Below are 12,615 nucleotides of genomic sequence, written 5' to 3' on the forward strand. Positions count from 1 at the left end.
AGCTGTGTTTAAAAAAGGATTGGATAAGTTCTTGGAGGAGAAGTCCATTACCTGCTATTAAGTTCACTTAGAGAATAGCCACTGCCATTAGCAATGGTAACATGGAATAGACTTAGTTTTTGGGTACTTGCCAGGTTCTTGTGGCCTGGATTGGCCACTGTTGGAAGCAGGATGCTGGACTTGATGGACCCTTGGTCTGACCCAGTATGGCATTTTCTTATGTTCTTATGAGTAACTAACCTTGTCAGTCTGACTCACCTTAAGCTTCAGCGCTGGGAGTCTGCATCCGGGACTTCCTCTACTACCCTGTGCTGCCTACCATCTACTCGAACGTGGGACTGGCCTCCTCTGCTGAGGACCCCTGGACTACTTTTACTGGGTTACCTCACTGCTGCCGCTCCCTGGAAACCACCAAGCTGTATAATAAATACAAATTCTCTGTGTCTGCATGTATAGAGTCTAGCCTAGTACTGCGGTTCCTCACGGGGCTTCTCCCCATGGGAGTGGCCATCACCGCAGCACCCAAGAATCCATTCAACACCTCAAAACCATAACACTCAGGTTCAGTACTATCAGCTGCGTGATAGGCTGTGGCGACAATTTTTCCTGCATGCAGGTGTGTGCACACATTTTCGCCATGCCGCAGTGTACTGAGTTTGGAGCGCACATGTGCAGGTACTTGTGTGCATAAGGTTGTGGCTTGTGTTTGTGCATGGGAGTACTTGTATGCGTACGACCGTGGTCTACTTTTGGACGTATATTTGATCATGTACTCCCGAGCACTTTTGGTTGGCATGCAGAAGGCTGCCTAGAGCCCAGTGGAGGAAAATGATGGCACCGGGGACAAAAAGGTCTAATAAGCACCTTGCTCTTTAAGGCTTGCCATATAAGGCCAATCCAGCCATTGCTTTCTCTGCACCTCTGTCAGCGCTGTTTGGCTGCTTAAGGCAATTGGCTACTACGGATTTTGCTGTGGTTGGGCTATCCCCTCAGACTTTAGTGACTCCAGAGGAGAGTGAGGCAGAAGGCGACACAGTGGTTATTTCCCTTCCCCCTTGTTCCCAGTGGCAGAGACATCTCCGAGAGAAGGATCAGAGAATGTCAAGTTTGGCTCTATGGGCCCTGGTATGGCTTCATCCTTCTTTTTCTGGATGGAATTTTTGTAGGGCCTGCAGTCTTTTTCTGCAGGGGTGCCTAGCATAAGCAAAGCAACCTATTAAGAAGGGTTTGCGTACTCGGGATTCCCACTTTTCAGCTACTGTTTGCAAGCGCCACAGGAAGCTGTCCCTGGTAATGTTCAAGGGGATGTGGGTCATGATACGTCGGATGACTCCAATAGGGACTTGGGTTTCTTCCATCTGGAAGAGGGAGAGATTCCACCTGATTTGGAACCGCATCGGACTGTACTCCGGGTTTTGGGGGTTTTTTTTTCACAAAGATGAGTTGCTGAGTCTGTTAACTCTGACCCTGAAGACACTCTGTATGGACAGTGGGGAGAGTGATGCTATGGGCTTCCAAAAGAAAGATCTCATTTTGGTCACCTTACCACGAGGGAAGGTGTGATCCTCGATCTAGTAGGATACAGAGAAGTCACACAAAGATCCAAGTTTTGACTTTCACAAATACGGACTTTGTCAAAAAGGGGATGTACCTGGAGGAAGAACTGGAAGACTGGGAGAAAATGGGTGAGGTGGAACAGTGGGCCAAATTAAAAGGAGCAATTATTACAAAGGCACAAAATCTATATGTTAGGAAAGCAAAGAAGAATAAGAGGAAAAGGAAACTGATCTGATTCTAAGGAACTGGCTGAAAAAATTAAGCCAAAAAGAACAGCATTCGAGAAGTATAAAGGATCTAAACAAAAAAAAGAAACATAAAGGAAGAATATCTGTTAAAAATGAGGGAGACGAAACAAATCAGGAAAGCTAAAAGTCAAGCAGAAGAAAGAATTGCCAAAGAGGTAAAGAGAGGAGACAAAACATTTTTCAGATATATCAGAGAAAGAAGGGAGGCCCAAAGTGGTATAGTGAAATTGAAAGGTTTTGAGGAGTACTGTGTGGAGAGAGATGAAGAAATGGTGAAAATATTAAACAAATACTTGTTTGGTGTTCTCTAAAGAAGACCCTGGAGAAAGGACCGTTGCTGGTTGACAAGACCGTAGATGGAGATGGGGTAGATGAAACTCTGTTTACAGAAGAGAATGTTTGAGAAGGGCTAGGAAAACTGAAAGTGGACAAGGCCATGAGGCCGGATGAGGTTCATCCCAGGATACTGAGCTTAGTGTTTCCAATTGGTTGGAAGCATGAGTGGTTGACTGTTAATAGTCATGTTCACATATAATCAGTTTCTCCACAGTTTGGCTTTTCCAGAGAATACGGATGGCTGATGTTGGGTCAGGGCTATATATCAGTGATATTAGCAAGTTCTGCCTTCTTAACCCTTTCCTCAGGGGAAACGCCATGCAACCAGGATTCCCTTATGGGTTGATTTAGGTGGACCAGGCTAAATTCCTGGTCCTGTACTTTTAAGGAAGGTCTAACATGCACTCTTTTACAGAATGGTTTTGGCTAGGAAGCCATCATCTAGAAAAATCTATACCTTTAAACGAAAAAGATAGTTGGCGTCCCTCTTGCGGAGTCAGCATTCCTATTTGGGTGTGTACAGTAGTGAAACGTCTGAGTTCTCCTACACTGCGAGGTGTCAGCAGAATGTCTTAAACCCATTTTGTTGTGAGCTCAAACATTTGCTCAAATGCTTATTCTTCTTTTCTGAATGTGGTCTCACTATGTCTTCTGGAAGAGTACATCTCAGTGCTATAAGGGCTTACTATGACTCGGTAGACAATAAGCTCATCTTTACTAATCCACTGGTGTCAAGATTTATGAAAGGTTTGTCTTGTTAAGCCGTTGGTTACAATACTGTCTGGTTCCGTGGACTTGAATGAAGTCTTTTCTCAATTGATGAAGCCATCTTTTAAGCCATTAGAAATGGTACTCTCAAATTCTTGACATGGAAAGTTGTGTTTCTTGTAGCAGTAACCTCAGCTAGAACATGCAGTTCTTCCCCACTAGAGTGGCTTTCAAAGTGGCATGGGATAAACACTGAAGATCCCTAAAGGCTAGATGATGGAAATGATACTTGAAAAACTTTAATGATCCAAAGACAACGACAAACCTTTTCCATCGGAAAAAAATCAGCAGAACCAGAGGTCACGAGCTGAGGCTCCAGGGAGGAAGACTAAGAACCAATGTCAGGAAGTATTTCTTCACGGAAAGGGTGGTGGATGCCTGGAATGCCCTTCCGGAGGAAGTGGTGAAGTCTAAAACTGTGAACGACTTCAAAAGGGCATGGGATAAACACTGTGGATCCATCAAGTCTAGAGGGCGTGAATAAAGAGGAGGCATTCAAACACTGCACGGAGCGGCAGTAGCCACAGAGGCATTCAAACACTGCACGGAGCGGCAGTAGCCACAGAGGCATTCACGGAGCGGGGTGCCAGTGGCCAGTAGTTGGTGTTCCACCTTCACGGAGCGGAAGTACCCATCTCCAAAAAAAAATAAAAACAGGGGTGGGTAAGAGTATGGGGTAAGGGTGTGGCCTGCTTGTTACAGCGGTTGCTACCCCTAATTGAGCTGGACGTTCACTTGAATGCAGATACGGCGCTGCTCTCTAAATTGGTGGTGGGGTGGAGGGGAATTAGGGCTGGAGGGTACTGGAAGCCAATAGTAACAGGTGGGAGAGAAAAAAAAGGGGAAAAAAATGGATAAAGTGCGTAGCTTGCTGGGCAGACTAGATGGGCCGTTTGGTCTTCTTCTGCCGTCATTTCTATGTTTCTATGAAAAAAAGGATGCATGGGGGTAACTTGCTGGTATGGCGGTTACTACCCTTAACCAATAAGCCTTGATACTTTTGATACAACTGCAACATTGCTCTCTTCTTCAACCACAGGGGGAAAAGGGGAGTTGGATTCAGACACCAGTGAGAGCCCCGACTTTTACGGTCTGGGGTACTAATACGCAGTCATAAGAGAAAAAGTATGACTGCTTATAAGGCCAATCCCATAAGCAAAATATGTTAGCACTGTCTTGAATTTTCAAGAAGGCTCATCACCCAGTAAAAATGTTGCTAGCAGTAAATTTTGCATGGGTTATCATAATGGTCCCTTCCCTAGTTGAGAATACCTGAGGTGATTTCCGTGGTCTCTTAGATGTGTGGCTTGGTCTGGTAGCTGGTTTTTCAGCTGGCGAGGACTTAGCTGATTGTACAGCTTAAAGGCAGCGGGTGCAGGAAGCCAAGCGGGGCAGTGACGGCACATGCCCTCTTCCTCCGCAGCTGGAGACCATCTCTGTATTCAGCCAGGAAAGGCTGAGCTCAGATAAGTTTAAAAAAAAAAAAGATACCTTACAGTGATAGTGAAGGAGGGTTGTTCAGGGATTCCCTTTCCCCGGTCTCTGAGCTTGGCGCGTCGTTCCGACTTTCGTCCAGTCCCGAGGTGGTTTCAGAGACAGGGGCAGTTTGAGCAGCCTCTTTTGGCAAGGCCCCATTCTGAAGCTTTTCCACTGCATGCCATGTGGTAGGCTGCAACAGTGTTTTTGAGCATTTTTGCCTACATGTTCTGCTGCTCTCTATAGGTCATCGGTTCAGCGGTGCGTCTTGGTGTGTGTCCAGGTTGTGCATCCAGGTTTTAGACTCTTAGTTGAGAGTTGGCTTTGGCGTCGCGGTTAAAGCAGCATCCGGCTTGGATGTGCACTTATCCTGCGCGTACAAATTGGGCGTACATTTGTGTGCGCTTCAGTTGAGACACGTAGCCTTGCGGGACCTAGTCTTGGGATGCCTGGTTTTTTGGACACCTAAATTTTGGATGCATATTAAAAAATATATATATTTCTATATCTTTATCGCTATCTATCTAGGCAACTATAGCTAAGAAGCCTAAGTGCTTTGCCTTGTGTGCCGCTTGTCAAATTCGGGTGTCTGAGCCTAGAGTGCCATCTAATTTGTGCTAGGACTGTTCAGAGGCTCAGGGAGAATTATCTTCCTCTGATTTCACTAAGCGTGGTTCTTCCCAACCTGATGAGGTTATTTATTTATTTATTTGAGTTTTTTCTATACCGGCATTCGCGATGGGAATCGCATCATGCCGGTTTACAATTAACAAGGTGTGACCAAAGGAAATTAATAGAACATTAACAGGTGCTAAAAGAAATAAATAGCAGTTACAATAAAACAGGGACATAATACAACTTGGAACGGTGAAATAGGCGATAGTAATTTAACAGTGAAAAATACAAAGAAAAAACCTGCCAATTTAAAAGAGATTGAAAAATTAAGGAATTGGCAAAGATGTTGATTACTCTGTTGGGTGGTCAGAGTTAATTCAGGTGAATTAGGGTTCAGTTGGTGTCTGGTTATGGTGTCTGGTGTCTGGTTATGGTGTCTGGTTATGGGTAAAGAAGTGTCAGGAGAAACGCCTGATATTGGAACTCCCTTGACTGGTTCCTCAGCAGGGGATGCCAGCTCAGTGGGCACTGCACCAGTGCCTTTCCTATTTTTGGCATGGATCCTTCTACCATTTCTTAGGTAGAATTCTTTCAGGGATTGCAATCCTTTCTTCAGGCACAGTCCTCAGCCCCATCCAGTCCTATCAGGTCAGTTCCTCAGGCATTGGCCTTTTCCTATTCTGTTACTACGTAACAGAATAGACTTAGCTTTTGGGTACTTGCCAGGTTCTTATGGCCTGGATTGGCCACTGTTGGAAACAGGATGATGGGCTTGATGGACCCTTGGTCTGACCCAGTATGGCATGTTCTTATGTTCTTAAGCGCCGAAGTACTCCTCAAGCTGCAGGTATTCCTGACAGGAATACAGAGGACACTGATGATGAGGCAGATCCTGACTCTCTGGAGGATAAGGAAATTCTTCCAGGATTAGAACCATATAGGACTATGTTGTGGTTCTTTCATAGAGATGAATTTCCGGCCCTGATTTCCCAGACATTGAAAATGCTGAAAGTATCTAGAGCAGATTCCATGTCTGAGCCAAAGAAAAATCTTATTTGGTTTCTTTGTGTAAAGCCTCTTGTTTTTTCCCGGTTATGGAGGCCATTCAAGAATTGATTGATCTTGAATAGGATGCCCTGGAGGCAAATTTTAAAGCGGGTCGGACCTTGGAAGGCCTGTACCCCCTGGAACCAGTGGCGAGAGTGTCTGTATTTCCGAAAAATGGATGTGCTTGTCTGTTCCATCTCTAAACAGACAACTATCCCTGTGAAGTGAGGAGTGTCCTTGAAGGATGTGCATGATAGAAGAATTGAGGCCATCCTTAAGGAAGCATTTGAAGCAGTGGCAATGACTTTGCAGATAGCTTCCTGTTGTTCCCTGGTGGCTCGCTCTTGTATGCTTCTCTCTCAGGAGGTTGATGACTCTGGACTGACTTCCAGGGCAGTTATGAAACCTGTTGCCAGTGCCTTAGCAGATGCAGGCTGTGATTTGGTCCGTACCTTGGCCAGAGGAGTGGCTTTGGTAATAGCAGCCAGACGCCAGTTATGGCTGATGAATTGGTCGGCCAATGCGACCTGTAAGCTGGCCAGAAAGTGGGGTGAATCTTCTGTTCCTCGGTTGCTGGAGGATAAGAAGCAGTTGCCGTGCCCTTTGGTATGAGGGGCCACCTCAGAGGTTCCAAGTGTTTTCGTCCCTACAGAGAGATGACCTTTCAGAGGATTCGGCCTTTTGGCAGGTCTCGGTCCTTTTGTCCCAGACAGCGCAGGTGAGGCGGAAGCTCAGGTAGCACATCCTCCTGACCCTCCCTATGAAGGTTTGCCGACCCACACCCGGGAACAGGAGATAGGAGGACACCTCTCTTTCTTGAACATAAGAAATTGCCATGCTGGGTCAGACCAAGGGTCCATCAAGCCCAGCATCCTGTTTCCAACAGAGGCCAAACCAGGCCACAAGAACCTGGCAATTACCCAAACACTAAGTCTATCCCATGCTATTGATGCAATTAATAGCAGTGGCTATTCCCTAAGTAAACTTGATTAATAGCCATTAATGGATTTCTTTATCAGAGGTGGGTTGAGGTCACGTCGGATCAGTGGGCCCTAGAAGTGATATGAGAAGGATATGCACTGGAATTTCACAGTGTTCCTCGGGACGTGTTCATGGTGTCTTCCTGCAGAAGAAGCAGGCATTGGAGTGTATGCTGTCAAGACTGCTCAGTCTGAGGACTAAGGTTCCAATACTTACGTCTCAAGAAAATGCAGATCAATATTCCATTTATTTTGTTGTGCCCATGAAGGGAGGGCTCCTTTCATCCCATCCTGGAGCTCAAAGGGGTCAACCATCATTTGCAGGTGACTCATTTTCGCATGGAAACATTGTGCTCAGTGATAGTGGCCATGCAGCTGGGGGAATTTCTGACTTCCTTGGATTTGTCCAAGGCTTACCTCCATATTCCTATCCGATTGAAGCACCAATGTTTTCTGTGTTTTGCAGTGTTGGGGTGCCATTATCAGTTTCGGGCGCTGCCTTTTGCTCTAGCCGCTGCTCCCAGAACTTTTTCCAAGATTGTGGTGGTGGCGGCAGAACTGAGAAAGGATGGGATCCTAGTACACCTGTATTTAGACGTTTGGTTGATTCAGTCCAAGTCTCTGAAAGAGAGCTGTCTGGTGACCCGTAAGGTGATCTCCCTGTTACAGGAGCTCGGTTGGGTGGTGAAACTAGCCAAGAGCATTCTTCATCCATCTTAGTCATTGGAGTATCTGGGTGTGTGATTCGACACAATGCAGGGCAAAGTTTTCTGCCAGAAACTCACATTCAAAAATTGATATCTCAGATGCATCTCTTGGAGAACACTGTATGCCTGACAGTGTGGTATCTACAGATACTCGGATTAATGGCAGCAACTCTGGAAGTGGTGCAGTGGGCGAGGGTGCATATGCTTCCACTTCAGCGCTCCCTGCTGTCTCATTGGAACTCGCAGTTTCAGGAATATTCGATTTGGCTCCACCTGCCAATGGAAGTCTGCTCTCACCTCCAGTGGTGGTTGCAAGCGAATCATCTGAGAAAGGGAGTTTCCCTGACTTTGCCGGACAGGTTGGTGCTCATGACAGATGCGAGCCTCCAAGTTTGAGGAGCTCACTGTCAGGAACTAATGGCACATGGGTGCTGGTATATATAGAGGAGTCTCTCTGAAACTTCAATCAGCTGGAAGCCCGGGCGGTCCAGTTGGCATGCTTGCAGTTCAGCAGCAGACTACAGGGTCGAGCGATCTGAATAATGTTGGACAATGCAAGGACATTGGCTTGCATGAATCAGCAAGGAGGATCCAAGAGACAGCGGGTATCACAGGAGATAGACCAACTTATGGAAAGGGCGGAAATGCATCATCCAGTGATTTCAGCATCGCGGAGGAAAAGACGATATAAGAGCAGACTTTCTCAGCAGGGAGAGTCTGGACTCAGGAGAATGGGTATTGTCGGACCAGGCGTTCCAGCTGTTACTAGATCGCTGGGGCCTTCCATTCCATTTATAGACCTGTTGGAGACTTCTCGCAATGTGAAAGTTCCTCGATTCTTCAGTTGCAGGAGAGATCCAAAGTCCTTGGGTATCAAATCTGCAGTGCAAGTCTGGCTGGAAAACAAGCTGCTGTATGCCTTTCCCCCGTGGCCCATGTTGGGCAGAACAGTTCAAAGGATCGAAGGCCACAGAGGGATGGTGCTCCTGGTGGCATTGAATTGGCCCAGAAGACCATGGTATGCATATCTGTGAAGGCGCCTGGTAGAAACCCCTCTTTGTCTTCTGCCATATAGGAATCTGTTACTTCAAGGACCTTTTCTTCACAAAGATCTGACTCTGTTTTGTCTTATGGTATTCCCCTTGAGAGGGCTCACTTGTTGAGGCATGGATATTCTTCTGCAGTGATTGGCACCTTGCTGCGAGCTCGAAACATCTCCACTTCCTTAGCTTATTTGCAGGTTTGGTGAGTGTTTAAGACTTGGTGTGAAGATCGAAGTGTTCGTCCTCATTCATTTAATATCCTGCTCATTTTGGAATTTTTGCAGGATGGGTTAATCCTTAATTTCTTGAAGGTACAGGTATCTGCTTTTGCCTGTTTCAGGGGTCAGGTGAATGGTGAATCCTTATTGTCTCATCCTGATGTGGCCGTTTCTTAAGGGAGTAAAACACATTCCTTCTCCCTTGCTGCTTCCTTTGTTGAGTTAACCTGGTGTTGGATTTCTTGTGGGCTCTATATTTCAACCACTGTGTAGCCTTTCCTTGCAGTTACTTGCCTTGAAAACAGTGTTTCTGGTGGCGATTTGTTCTGCGCTTCAAATTTCTGAGCTGCAGGCCTTTTCTTGCAGGGAGCCGTTCCTTCGGGAGCCTCCAAGAGCGATACAGCTGCATACTGTTCCTTCATTCTTGCCTAAAGTGTTCTTGGATTTTCACTTGAATAAGTCCATTTCCTTGCTGTCCTTGGATAAGGAAAGAGATGTGGAAGAATGTCATCTGTTGCATCCTTGGATGTCAAGAGAGATGTCATGAGGTATCTGGAGATTTCTAAACCTTTCCGAAAGACGGATCGCCTGTCCTTCATGGTGGAGGAAAACAGGGCGAACCAGCTTTGTGGGCTACAATAGCTCACTGGGTTAAGGAGATGGTCACAGCCACGTATGTGGATACTGAAAAGCCATTGCCTACTCATTCCACTAGCCCTTTCCAGTAGGGCTCAGGCAGTATCAAGGGCGGAGGTTAGGCTGTTGTCTCCTGTTGACATTTGCCGAGCTGCGATGTGGTCCTCCTTACACACCTTTCCCAGATACTATCGTCTTGATAGGCAAGCTCAGGAGGATGCAGCCTTTGCAACGGGCGGTGTTGACTGGACTGCGGGCAGCCTCCCACCCTATTCGGGAGTAGGTTGTGTAATTCCTTTTTTTTTTTTTTTTTTTAATTTTTTATTTATGCAATTATTTCAGATATATTACATCATATATCAAAGAATAAGAGAACTTACAATATTTCTTTAAGGCAATAAAACAGTAATATTTCAGAAAGATCTCATGAACACAGGAAATATTGGGACCAAGATTTCAAAAAACATTGGAAGCTCAAAATAACCATATTAGCTTATAACTGGAAATAAACCAACCGCATAGTGCTTATTACCCCCTTTTTCCTTTTTTCCCCCCCCCCCCTTAACCCTTGCCATCCAGAAAACCTCTTAATTCAGCTGGTTAATTGAATATTATTTATTTATTTATAACTTTTTTTTATATATATCTATATCTAATATATATCTATTTCCCTGATATTTTAAACAGCATTTACAGGGGTATTTCAAAACCATTGTAGCACCACGGCTCAATACTTCAGGCCTCATTACCAAGAATTTTCTTCTCCGCTCTTGAGTCGAGCGGACAATATCTGGATAAATCCAGATATTTTGCCCGTAATATTTTACATTTCTATTCCTAAAGAAGTATTTTAAGATAAGATTCCTATCCTGTTCAAAAGGAAAAGTTACAAGTAATGTATCCCTGTTCTTAATCTGTCTGTATAGACATTTCCAGTAATTCTGAGACATTCAATGATTTATTTTCCTGATTTTGTTCCACTCCAGCCAACGCTGATTCTTTCTTGTAAGTAAAGTATGCCTTTGAAACAACCGGCATTATCTCCTTAGGGATCTTTAGACATCCTTGCATATATTCTCTTATCATTTCTACTGGAGATAATTGCTTCACAAGTGGGAAATTCACCACTCGCAGATTAGAAAATCTTAGAGTTCTCAATCATCTCAAATCGTTTTTCTGCATTCAGTTCTGATTTAATTATAGTTCCTTGAACTTTTTCCATAGCTGTAACTTTCTCTTCTAATTTTATGATTTTACCAAGATTCTCATTTGTCATTTTCTCAGCGTTCAGTCCCCTATTATTTAAATCTAAGAATGCCTGCGTTAAAGTTGAAACTGCAGATTCTATCGACGCCATGGCCTTCCATAGCGTGTCAAGAGTCATCACAGGAGGTTTCTATAATGCAAATGCCTTCAGGGAATGTAACTTTACCAGGTCTTGTAGGGTATTCTCTTCGTTGTTCCTCGGTAAGCCTGTGGGTTTGGGTGTGGAGGTGGAAACACCTTCCCATTCTCCTCCACCCTCTCCGTACGCCGTTTCTCCTCCACATCCATCTGTCCCGGGAGGTGGGGGCAGCGGCTCTCTCCTCCTTTCACTCAGAGCTCGCGATGACTCCTCTCCTTCCTTCCCTTGGACTCGCGGCGGAGACGGCGTTTCGGGTGCGCCCGGGCTGAGCGATATCTCCTTGGCCATGGGGGTCGCTCCGAGCTCCTGGAGATCACCCCCTGCGGCCCTTGCTCCCGGCATCGTAGAGGTAAGATTGAAGAAGGCGTCAATCTTAAGTTGTTGTGGAGATTCTTCATCTTTTAAGTTTGTAAGTTCTTTCAAACACGCTTTGCATTTGGTGTGAGGCATATTCAGGAAATTCGAAAAAATACACAGGAAAATCAGAGAGACCACCTTCCCCTGCTACTCATGCAGTGGCCATCTTGGTCCCTCTGGTTGGGTAATTCCACTGGTCCTGAATCCATCTATCCACATGCTAGGAAATGAGAAATTACTACTTACCTGATAATTTCCTTTTCCTTAAGTGGATGGATTCAGCTTCCCGCCCTGGGATGCCAAATGATTGTGTGATTGTCGTCCTGTATGGCTATGTGTTCCAGGGGATTACTGTAGTAAGTGTTCATCAGTCCCAAGACTAGTGTGCATGCATTCTTGCTTGAGTTCAGTGTTTCTTGTTGGTTGAGTACAGAAATGATTGTCTGTTTTTAATAAGTTTTTGTTAGTCTGTCTACAGTTGCTCTTTAAGAGAATACTGGCAAGCTGATGTCACTGCAGGACTATATATACTGTATCGTCAGTTTGCTCCTTTTCCATCTACTGGTAGAGGTGCATAACCCGCTGGTCCTGAATCCATCTTTCAGATAAGTAGTAATTTCTCATTATAAGGATAGCTTTTACCATTTTGCCTGGCATCGATTTCCGGCTCACTGGTCTCTCATTTCTTGGGTCACTCCGGATGCCTTTTTAAAAACTGGTATCACATTGGCCACGCACCAGTTTTCTGGTATTGTGGCTCTTTTTTTAAATGATAGGTTTCCTAAGGAAAATGAAATTATCAGGTAAGTAATTTCTCCATTGTAGATCACCAGAAACAAGTCTGCAGTTCCATGTTTGAATGCCATCCAGTGCTCGTAATTTATTTCCCGTCGATAGCAGGGCTGCTGTCATGGGAACTGTCCATCAGGCCCGGGAGGCGGAGCTTCAAAGTGATGTCAGAGCTTTGCTCTGAGGCTGCACGTGAGTTCCCGCGCTGGAACAGATTCTCCTCAGTCTGTGTTCCGCGCGCGGGATTGCACGCGGAGCTTCAGATCTCCTCAGCGTTTTTCTGAAAAAGAAAGAAGTAAAAGGAAATTTCGGGGAAAATGAAGGAGCACGGTAGGAAGGATGCTCCCAGACTGTCAGGGTTCAAACCATGTGTCTATGGTAAGGTCATGTCCTTAACTGATGGTCATGACAAGTGTTATAGATGTCTGGGCCC

General features: G+C 45.3%; 1 protein-coding gene across 2 annotated transcripts in view; it reads left to right on the plus strand.

Annotated features, from left to right (window-relative positions):
• APBB1 (amyloid beta precursor protein binding family B member 1) overlaps positions 1–12,615 on the plus strand; it is a 218,342-nt gene that overhangs the window by 187,132 nt on the left and 18,595 nt on the right. The gene's annotated exons all lie outside the window — the stretch shown is intronic.

Source organism: Rhinatrema bivittatum, chromosome 5, assembly GCF_901001135.1.
Source record: "Rhinatrema bivittatum chromosome 5, aRhiBiv1.1, whole genome shotgun sequence".
NCBI classification, from domain to species: domain Eukaryota; kingdom Metazoa; phylum Chordata; class Amphibia; order Gymnophiona; family Rhinatrematidae; genus Rhinatrema; species Rhinatrema bivittatum.